At 40.0% G+C, this 12273-nt stretch overlaps 1 protein-coding gene across 8 annotated transcripts in view; it reads right to left on the bottom strand.

Annotated features, from left to right (window-relative positions):
• LOC131240175 (uncharacterized) overlaps positions 1-12273 on the bottom strand; it is a 29885-nt gene that overhangs the window by 1032 nt on the left and 16580 nt on the right. The gene's annotated exons all lie outside the window — the stretch shown is intronic.

The raw sequence follows: 12273 nt of genomic DNA, 5'->3' as shown, positions 1-12273 counted from the left end.
TAATCTAATCTATCCAATTTTTTGCATGCCACTGACTTTATGGTTTGGATCAGCTGCTCAGTTGAAAATTTCAAGGCAACCAACAAGAGTGCACCGGACCTCATGGACAGTTCAAGGATGTGAAATAAACCCAAAATGAAACTAGGCGCATGGAATGGTTTCCAGATACTTGGACCACTGAATCATCTCTATTGTACAACAGGATTGGCTAATGGAGGAATCATCACATTTTTCACTTAAGGATATGCATGGCATCCTAGGGTGTTTTGCTTGTAGGAGTGGGCTCCCACAGTTCAGACTATTGGTCCAACAAGCCCCACCATGGATCGGCAATGCCCCAGAAATCTCCCACATCGGAAGATTGTAGCCATCCAGTCTTTGGTTTGTCTTTGTTCGGATGAATGTTTGCTGCATTTCTTTCCTCAAACCTCTATTTGCAGGTCATTGATAGGAGATTAGGAACATCAGACTGATGAAAATTTTGGGCAGACGTCCTTGTTAGCTTGCCTATGTTAATAATCACTTTAAATGGTTTCGGTCGAACCCCATATGAATCTATTCAGGATTCAAGGCTCAAGCTTGAAACAGACTTCACATGTGCATGACATCAATCAAAATGATGGTTCTCAATATTTTCCGAAACTGAGCCGACTCAATCATGGTTTTTTTTTTTTGGAAAGATAATGACGATTTTATTAAAAAACCAAGCAACTACAAAGAAATGGGGCACCAAAGAGACAGCCCACCTACATCCCAAGAAAATCTAGATTACAATCTTTTAACTTGGAAGAACAAGAAGCCCACTCGGTAATAAGCATCGTAGCCCTACGAGTAGTTCCTTCTATCGATTTGCTTTCATTCTTGAAGCATCTAGTGTTACGCTCTTACCAAACAGCCCACCAAACCGCAAGTAGAGCCATTCTCCACAACATCTTCATCGCCTTACAAAATTTGTCCCGTGCCAAGCAACCAAAAGATCCTGCACCACCATGGGGAAGGACCAAGAGACTTTAAACCAGCCCAAAATGTCTGCCCAAATCGACATCACAAATGGGGAATGCACAAAAAGATGGTCCACTGTCTCCTTGTCCTGCTTGAATAAAAGACATTTGGCATTACCATAGACCTCTTCTGGAGATTAACCACCCAAAAATTGCTATCTTGGGGGGAGCATCATAATGCCAAACAAAATTTGTAGGAGCCAAGTCCGCTTGCCAATCACGATCGAGCATTAGGGAATAAAGGGATTTGACTGAAAAGGACCCGATTTGTCAGCTTTCCCCATCATCTTATCCGGTTCGGAAGTACTAGATGTGCATAGATAGACGCAATCCACAAGAGCTGCAAATTCCTCAGCTTCCTTATTGAAAAGGAGCCGCTTACATGAGGGTTCCCAAATGGCTGCCCTCCGATGCGGGAAAAACACTCAGCCACCACCACTGAAGGATCTGGAGCCAATCAGAACATCCTAAGGAGATTCGCTTTTAAATGTGAGATCCCCACCCACGTCTTCCCAAAGCCAAGTCTTTTATCCATTCCCCAAAGAGAAACCAAACCCTCCTAAAAAATCTGGCTTCACTGAAGAGATTCCTTTCCACAATGCCAACGCTCTATAGGCCGAAGAGCCCCTAGTCCACCAACCTCCTTCTAGGCATCCATATTTACATTTAACTACTTCCAAAGCGCCCCATCTTCTACCCCAAATCTCCATAACCATTTACCAAGCAATGCCACGTGCATGGTTTTAAGATCCTTTATACCTACTCCTCCCCCTTCATAGGGCTTGAACACTTCATTCCATCCCATACTCAGTCCTGTTGTGCAACAAAAATTAGTCACCAGTGCAAAATAGGATCAGAACTGCCCGGAATGGAACAAGTCAGAGCTGGTTATAACAGTGTCAGTCTCCAGTGAATTGCACTTCAAAACCATTATTTAAAACCATGATCAGAATAAATTATATGGAGCATCCTGATTTTAAATCATACCATCCTTTACAGATCAAAGGCCGATTAGATGGAAATGCAGCAAAGATTCTAAGATCAATATATTTCAACTTGAATATTCCGTTACTACATTTCAAAAAATAAATGCTTCGTAGAGTTTAAATTTTGATGTGACACCACAATTTTGTTTATGAGATTTGATCTTATTTTTCAAAATAAAATAAAATAATTTAATTATTTATAATATTCTTAAAATGCTAATACAAAGTTTTTTCTTGAGCATTTGATGAATTTTTAAGATCTGCTGAAGGGAAAGCTCGGATCGAACCTACAACTTCCTAGGTCATGATTGCAACAAAGAACATTGTTCTGAGATTGGTACAACATTGTTCACTGACATATGGTACCAATCCCAACTTAAAAGATTAAAAAAAACTTACATTTACTGACCGGTTTCATTTCCAATTAAGTGCAGGGATTGAGGTGGGGTAGCAACTGTGCTGATTGGCAGATTTGTTTGGGTGTAGGATTCACAGATACAGTTGTTTCCGATCACATATTTGGGCCTCCTGAAGTCCTGCCGGGGGCCAATCCATCTTGCTGTTTCCATGTGGTGGGACCCAGTGAGTGAGAAAATTGAAAAAAGACTTGTATCATAGAGAGGTTATCTATCCCTGGGTGGTTGGATAGTCCATTCAAAGCAACCTTAGCAAACCTGCCAGCATGCTATCTTTCTCTATTCAAGATTCCTGCATCAGTTGCCAAAAAAGTTCAAAGCTTCCTATAACTGATAAGAGGGAATTCCACTTGATAAGTGGAGGGGACTTGACAGATAACAGTGACGAATTGAAGCCTTTTATGTAAAGGGTTGTGGAGATTTGGTGATGATAAAGCCGGCTTTACGGAAAAGAGCCGTGAGTGATAAGTATGCCGCAGAAAAAAAAGGTTTTGGGATCCTGTTCTTGTAAATAGGGTTCTAAGCTCTACAGTATGGAAAGGCATCCTTTCAATGGGTGGCACTCTTAAGCCATGGGGCAAGGTTCTGTTCAAGGGATTCAGGTTTGTGGCCACCAAAGGCGACAAAGTTCATTTTTAGGAAGATCCTTCGTTAGGTGAAAGCTCGCAGGCAGAAAAAATTTCGAGACAGTATTTTGAAGCAGAAATTGTGGTTAAAAGAATTCACTGACCAGTTTGGGGGCAGATCAGTGGGGAGCATATTATTAAGAAGAAACCTCAAGGAGGAAGAGATCAAAGACTTTCAGTGAACTGCTAGGTATTCTAGATTTCAGCAGTCTTGGTGTCAGGATCTCAAAATGGAACGCTTCCAAGAATGTTTTGGCAAAGTCCATTTTCCAAAACTTGATTAGAGTCTGTTCTCAGCGTGGCGGTCGAATCTTCCCCTAGAGCGGCGGAGTTAATTTGGTAGGTCATGAAAAACAAGATCTCAACAGTTGATCACCTAATGCTTCTCCATACATAACAGGTGTTATAAGTCTGTCAGTCCACCTTTCCTTGGCTTCAGCGATACGGAGTTGGTTCTTTCTTTACCCTTTTTGGCATAGAGTGGATCTTTGACGGAAAGGCTTGACAAGGTATTTATTAGCTGGGGCGGCAGTCTGTTCAAGGACAGGAAAGGTTATGTCGCGATTGCGTTGGGAGATTTGGAAGGAAATAAATAATCGCATCTTCAAGTCAGGTCACGTTTCCTTGGATAGATTGCATGCATGATAAAATCAAACACAGCATCATCCTATGAGCTGTTTGGCTTCCAATCTATGTTCAGAATGGAGAACATGGAAATATCTGCTCCCTACAAGCTTACCCCAGAAGAACAAATGGTTCCCTCCCACGGGCATTTGGAAGATGAAATTCAAGAGGCCCTCATTCGCTAATCCGGGTGCTTCGGGTATTGGGGGAATTCTTAGGGATGATTTGGGCCAAATGCAACTGGCTTAATTTGGTCCCATGCTCCCAAATGTTGCTCACGTAGTGGAAGTGTTGCATAGGGAAGCTCTCTACATTCTTGCTAGAGACCCTCTTCACAAGGTCACTGTAAAGAGCGATTCACCCAATGTCATTAACTGGCCTGGGCCGAATTTAAAGCCGTTGGAGCTCCCTTATGTTTTCAATAGGTCTCTCGCTTCTAGTTCATACATTCTGTTTACTCACGTGAGGAGAGAGGCTAATGGTATTACTGAAGTACTCACTAGAGGAGCTGGCTTTTCAGTTCCCTGTATTGAGAATTCTCTCCCATTGTCTTGCTTTTAAAAACATTTAGAATTGCTAGCTCAAGGAAAAAAGAAGAAGAGGGAAACATCAAAAAAAGAAGACGAAGAAGAAGAAGAATCTTTGACCACTAGAAAACAGTTAATTAGATTCTATTACACAGGACTACAATAATGATGAGGACATCACGTAACATACACCCTTACGTACGTATCAGAGGAGGAGGCAAGCCGCGCTGACGCCGATTTCCCTGTGGCTAGACGAGTACTCGTGATCGTGTTGAAGACCCCATGTGCTTGTGCGAGCGTCTGGAAGACCCCACACTGGGAAAATGCACATGGGCTGCTTTATGAAGTGATCTAGACTGTTGGATCCAAGGGATGTGACTATCGGGCCATTGATCGTTGATCGTCCACATCAGTTTTAGACTTTATAATATTTTAGGATTTAGTTTTTGATTATTTTATATTTGGACACATTATGAGTGTTCTAGTCGATTTTATTTATACTATGCCTATTTTTGTTAAAGTTCACAAGACGGAGATTTTTGTAATTTTTGAAACTTCTTGGATCTATAAAAAGAGGAGGGCATGTGACCTCTCTCCCATTGAATTTTGTAATGTAAAAAAAAGAAGGAAAAGCTTTTGCTTTCTTCTCCCATCTTCATGCGATTTGAAGATACTTCCATGCAATTTGGAAGGAAGATTGGTGCGAATCTAATCTTCATCAACGGAGGTGCGATGTCTCCAACTATCCCCACACTATCTTCTCTTTTCTTCCCCATCCAGGTATTTTCTTCGTATTCTTAATTCTCCCGTCCCCAATCTTCACCTTCTCCCAAACCCAACTTTCCCATACCATCCACAACCCAAACCCTAACTCTAAACCTAAAATTCTTTATTTTCTAAAATTACCCAAACCCTAGTTTTCACCCTAAGTTGTATTAAGTTTCCTATTTTGAAATAGGCTATGCCGTATGCTAATCGGATGTCCCTACATCCATTAGATCCTAGTTTCTTTTTTATTTAATGACCCCGTGTTACGATGTTTGTAGCTTAGGCCAGGATCATGCATGATTTTCTTTTGATCTTCATGATATTTGTGATGAATATAGCGATGTTTTTATTTTTTTGTTAAATATCTTAATTCGGCTATTTGATCTCACGTGTTACTTAGTTCATGCATCAGTCCTGCATCAAATAAACTTTTCATAATTTTTTTAATGCATGATTCTAGAATCTCAAATATTAATAGACCATGTACTATAGTCATTGCAGTGTCAAACATGCAAGCTAGATGTAGGGAAAACAACACCTTTCCCAACTGTGTAAATCAATGAGATTAACTATATGGAGAGAGATAACAAAGGATAAGCAATTCGAACCCAAGCAAGCATATCATTGAACATGTGGAATGCAAAAGGAGGCACCAAAATTTTTAACTTGGAAAATCCTAAAAAATGAAGGAAAAAACCACGGGAGCTACTCCAGCAACAAATCCACTATAATGATAATAGAAGTACAATAATCAAGAGAACGCCATCTCCTGGACCCCCTACTACACCACAAAACAACCTTCAAGAGAGAGCCCTCTTGGATAACCCAAAAAATACACCACACAACAAGTGGATTGCAAGCATCCACAAAGTATGGAAGTTTCTTATCAAGAAGGATTTTAGAGAAGTAAGCACTAACCAACCCTTGGAGAAGATTATCGACGAATCCGAAGATTGCGGATGGAAGCCTCACTATACTGGAGACGAACCTTCTCTTGAAATTGACAAGAGGCTTGAATCAGGGCCTTTATGGAGAGAGGCTTGCTCTTCTTCTTTTGAGAAACCCTTTCTCTCTAAGAGAAAACAAAGAAACCCCCAATCGGTTGCTAGCTGCTGTGTATGACACACTCTAAACAAAGAAAGGCCAAGGCAAAAGGACTGAAATGCCCTCAATTAGCCCTCACACGTGGGACTCACCTCCACAACCGACACATGAGGGAACCAACAGAAGACAGATACTCACCGAGCACACATACCAGCCAAGCTTCTGCAAAGCTTATGTTTCTCCTTTGGAACGACCTTCGTAATCATATCTGATGGATTTCGATCGGTGTGGATCTTCACGAACTGCATCGATTGGTTCTCCAACATGTAGCGTATCTAGTGGTAACAGACATCTATATGTTTGGTTCGGGAGTGATATCTGACGTTCTTAATCAGATCCATCGCACTTTGGCTATCAAAATGAACCACATACTTTTCTTGCTTCAAGCCCAATTCTTAGAGAAATCTCTTCATCCACAACAACTCTTTTCCAGCTTCAGTAGCCACAATGTATTCTACTTCTGTCGTAGAGAGAGCAACACACTTCTGCAGTTTTGATTGCCAAGACACAACTCCCCCTGCAAAAGTGAATAAATACCCAGAAGTGGACTTTTTGCTATCTGTGTCACCTGCCATGTCAGCGTCTGTATATCATTCCAAAACAGGATTTGTACCTCTAAAGCACAAACACACCTTGGATGAACCCTTCAAATACTTGAGAGTCCACTTGACCACTGCCCAATGCTCTTTACCAGGATTAACGAGATGCTTAGGACACCCACTGCATGAGTAATGTTTGGCCTTATGTGAACCATAACATACATCAAACTACCCACTGCTGAAGAATACGGAATTGATATCATCTCTTCTTTTTCTTTTCCAGTAGTAGGAGAATTCTTTGCACTCGACTTGAAATGACTTGCAAGCGGTATACTTAAAGGCTTGGCACCTTACATATTGAACCTTTCAAGCACCCATTCAATATATTTCTCTTGTGACAACCACAATGATGAGAACATCAGAGCATCATCCTTCTGTGTCTACCATCGGAAGAGGAAGACCTTGACTGAGGCCCCGGTTTCGCTATGGCTGGACGATTGCTATGCGGGGCCCAACGGGCTACATTGAAAACCTCATATGCATGGTTCGTGCATCTGGAAGACCCCACACTGGGAACATGCATGTGGGTTGCTTGTATTGGAGAATTTGACTGTTGGATTTCATCTGCTCTCTCATTGAATTGTCAAATCGAGGTTATCGGGCCATTGGCTATTTTGGACCACCGGATTTTAGACTCTATGGGTTCCTTTTTTTTTATATTATTCTCTAGTTTTTATTATTTATTTTGGACCTTTTAAACGTTTTAGATTGCTTAATATTGAGTAGACCACTTTATCTAAACTGGAGTGGCATTTTTGTAATTTTTGAATATGAGAATATAAAAGCTACAGGCAAGGTGTTCCGTAACAGTAGCCGTTACCTTTACGATACGGGGCATAATGACTGTTACGGCCCCGTAACGGCCGTTACGGTCTCTCTTTTTTATTTTTTTTATTTATTGAAAAAACCTCTGAAAAACTTGTATTTACCCCGTAATGTTGATTAAAAAGTATGAAAAACATATATACGTCCCATAATAGACCATTATAGGGCTATTATGGCCTTTATAGGGGATGTAATGTGTCGTTAACGGCAATTACGGGTCATTTTTTTCCATAACGGTTGTTATGGCCGTTACGACCACGTAACATGTAACAGTTGCCACCGTTACCTTTACGTATCGGCCTTTACGGCACACCATGGCTACAGGGCAGGCGTCCCAGCTTTCTACCCTAGTTTTAGAGAAAAGAAAAGAAAAAAACAGAATTCTTTCATGGCTTTGTGAAAAAGCCTCCTTGCATCTCCAGAGATTGGAGAGGGTGTGATACCCATGTGGAGTGATTCCACAAGTATCTTTCTTTCGTTTTCTTCGATTCAAGGTAGATCTCTCTCTCTCTCTCTCTCTCTCTCTCTCTCTCTCTCTCTCCTCATTTCCATCAACAACCAAACCCAATCCATCCCTCTCTCTCTTTCCCCACGTACACGCGCACACACGTGTCTGTACGGTCAGCCACGTGTGGGCCCCCTTTTCCCTTGTTTCTTTCCTCATTCCCTTCTCCAAACATCGTAAAGAACATTGGTCAGCGGTTAAGTGGATTCTCAAAGTATTTAGGAGTGTTTGATGAAATGATTATCACATACACTCTAAATGTTATGCATTCAATTTGAATATAGTTGCATTAGTTCAGTCAAACAGCGCATAGCTAAAGATCCTATATAAAGGAAACCTATTATGTGTACTTCTTTTTTGAGATGTTATGATTTAAAAGTGTGTATTAAGGTCTTTTTTAACAATCCCCGAAGTTTCATTGAAAAATTCAACCATTTTCTCAATGTTTCCCATGTTTCCCAAAAAGTGCAATAAATTACTCGATACAAACGATATATCTCGTGCGACGCAGCGACGATATGTATCTGTATCCCAAGGATGCGATACGTAACACGATACCAATATTTCGAACACTGCCCGAGAGGATGAACAGAACCATCGTTGAAAGAATTAGGAGCATGCTCTCTTCAGCCCAACTGGCCAAATCATTTTGGGGTGAGGCTATGCGTACGGCCTGTTACATAATTAATAGGTCCCCTTCAATTCCTTTGGAGGGAGATATTCTAGAAAGAGTGTGGACTGGGAAAGAGGTTTCATACTCTCATTTAAAGGTGTTTAGGTGCAAAGCCTATGTCCATGTGCCAAAAGACAAAGAACCAAACTTGATGATAAAGCAATTCCCTGCATATTCTTAGGCTATGGGGAAGAAGAATTCGGCTATAGGACATAGGATCCGAAAAGAAAGAAAATTCAAAGAAGCCAGAATGTGGTCTTTTATGAAGATTAGACTATTGAAGACTTTGAGAAGATCGAAAAGCAGGGCGATGTGATTGATGATGTCCCTGATCTAACTCTAGTTCCTCCTCCTGTGGTGCATGATGATGGGGGAGAGATACAAGAAAATGATGGAGTGGTTGATGATGATGTTCCTGTAGATAATGCAAACAATGTTGAACAAGAAGAGTAGAGGGAGCAGCCCCCTCAAGAGCCACCAGCCGAGTCTCAGTTAAGAAGGTCTACAAGAGACCGATAGTCCTCAAGGATGTACCCCTTTACAAAATATGTTATGCTAGCTGATGCGAGGGAGCTCGAAAGCTTCAAGGAAGCTCAAATTCATAAAGACAGTTACAAGTGGAAGATGGCCATGCAGGATGGAATGGCCCCGTTGCACAAAAACAATACCTATGAGTTGGAGCTTCCAAATGGAAGAAAAGCACTAAAGAAAAAGGTTGGTCTTCAAGTTGAAAGGAAATGAAAATGACAAGAAAGTGAAATATAAAGCTCATTTGGTTGTGAAAGGCTTCGGTTAAAAGAAGGGAATCGACTTTGATGAAATATTCTCTCTCGTGGTAAAGATGTCATCCATTCGAGTGATTTTGGGTCTAGTTGCAAGCCTAGACCTTGAGTTAGAACAGCTAGATGTCAAGACATCTTTTCTTCATGGTGATTTGAATGAAGAGATTTACATGGAGCAACCAAAAGGGTTTGAAGTGAAGGGTAAGGAACACTTGGTTTGCAAGTTAAAGAAGAGCCTATATGGGTTGAAGCAAGCTCCAAGGCAATGGTATAAGAAATTCGACTCATTCATGACGACTTATAGATACAATAGAATGCAAATGGTCCACTGTGTTTATTTTAGAAAGTTTTCTGATGATAGCTTCATTATTCTATTGCTCTATGTTGATGACATGCTAATTGTGGGTCAAGATGTTGGTAAAATTGATAGGTTGAAGAAAGAGTCGTTTAAATCCTTTGATATGAAGGATTTAGGGCACGCTCAACAAATTTTGGGCACGGAGATTACTCAGTGACAGGAAAACTAAGAAGTTGTGTGATGCTGGACGAATGGCGTAGACTAATATGCAATAGCAAGATCATAAAACAATTTAATTCAAGTAACTAAAATACAAATTTCATGCTTTTCTATCACAAATTAAAATTTTCAGATTTATACCAAGGCATAAATACAGACCACAAACATCGCACAATGCACATAGCTATAAAATATTGTTAAGAAAGGCCCTATGGGAAGTAAAACTCCCCACCTAGCGTAGGAATCACCCACATTCATATAACCATTTGACATTGATTTAACATAATTCAACAACAAAAAGGATTGGAAATTGAAAATGCTCACTGGCTCGAACATGTGAGATATATCGGCACTACCTGTGCATTTCGTACTGCACAGGTGGAATACAAGATATATCGTGGGATATATTGGCCGATATCGTCGATATTTAAAACATTGGTTGTGTATGACACGCTCTAAAAAAAAAAAAACCTTTTTTAAAAAAACATTTTATCTAAACAAAGAAAGGCCAAGGCAAAAAGACCAAAATGCCCTCACTTAGCCCTCACACATGGGACTCACCTCCACATGAGGAGGGAAATCCCAATGCTAGATACACGTTAACGAGGGGGAAAAAAAAAAGGAGTAATTTTTTTTTTTTTTCATATTTCTAGCAATACTATTATGAGATTAAGATGGTTTCTATTTACCTATCTACATTTTCAATCTTTGCTTCTGTGGACTAATATTTATGAATGCTTTAGGTGTGCTTTTGGATTTCTTAATGCCACTGGACTCAGCTCATCCTATAGGAACTGCCAATGCCAATCGGTACAAATTTGATGGGAAAAAAGTTATTGGGTGCACTGCATAATGCACCTTTGACCTTTCCAAGGCGACATCCATTTCAAAAGTATCATGTGGATGCCATTGAAATTGGACAGAAACACCTATTTAGTGTGTCGAAAGGCATCTTTCATTATTATCACCAATGTTTAAAATATTAGTAGCGTGTTGTGTAGCGTTCAACCCTCTGTAGCATGTAGCGTAAGCTACATGATACTTCTATTTTTAATTTAAAAATGGGAAAAATATGGTACATAGCAAGGAAAAAAACAAAGCTAAAAAGATGATTCAAATTTTCAAGTTTAAGCATGTTCGACCAACTTATTAATTATCATTTATCAAAAGCCAATCCACATATATACACCAAATCAAATCATCACATCAACAACTTTCTAAGCAAACTACTTTAATTAATAATGTCTAAGTGAAACCATAAGTCACAAATATGGAGGAATTTTTTTTTTTAATCCCAAAGGTTGAGTATTAAGTATAAATTACAAAATACAATTATCATTTATAAATTATTTAAAAAAAAAAAAAAAACGAAGCGTATGCTGGATACACTACGTGTACGCTACCTACGCTACGCATACACCGACGCTACATACACTATGACCCTTGCAGCTTATGCTATAGGTGATATATGTTATTTGCTAATGCTTACATAGTGCCATAGCTACTCTACGCTACGGACGCTATTCAAAACACTGATTATCACAGTGTATAGATGTGCCAGTGTGTTGGTTTCAAGATTATAGGTTTTTTTATCAAATCAATCATATATTTTAGGCTCAACTGGTAACAGACGATTAGGTACAGTCTTTTTTCTTCTCTTTTTAAAAATGCAGTGTCAAACAAGCATACTGGATAGGGCCACAACTTGGGTTCAGGTCAATACAAAGCTGACTAAACCAACCTGAGTTCAAATTGGGTTGGGACAGGTTGTCAGGACCTTGGTTTGGGTTAGGGCTGGAAAACTACAACCTGATTTGAAATCCGGTTGGGGTGAGAAATAATCACACATATTTGACTCAGGTGGGGTGGGGTTGGGCTGGATCAAGTTAGGGTTGAGTATAAAGGAATTAGGCTTGGGCAACTCGGGTAGGAATTCGGGCTGGGTCCTCTTCAGGTCACACACAGGTTGACCCTCTACCAGACCCAACCCCCCCAAGTTGGAGCCCTAATACTGGATATAGGATCACAACAATAAAAGAAACTCATTCATCATTTTTTCCCATATATTTAGCAATATGAATAAAAGATTTAGACGGTCCCTGGATTTCTAATTATTTATCTTAAGCTTTAATTTTCTTTTTATCTTATGATTTGCTAGACCAATATTTATGAATGCTTTGGGTGAGTTTTGGGATAATGCTACTGCTCAGCTTGTCCTATAAGAACTGCCAATGACAATTGGAGCCCGTTTGATTGGAAAAGGTCATTGAGTGCACTTTCCAATACATGCTTCGCATTTCCCAGATGACACCCATTTTGA

Source organism: Magnolia sinica, chromosome 3 (genome assembly GCF_029962835.1).
Source record: "Magnolia sinica isolate HGM2019 chromosome 3, MsV1, whole genome shotgun sequence".
NCBI lineage: Eukaryota > Viridiplantae > Streptophyta > Magnoliopsida > Magnoliales > Magnoliaceae > Magnolia > Magnolia sinica.
This window is presented reverse-complemented; position numbering and strand designations above follow the sequence as displayed.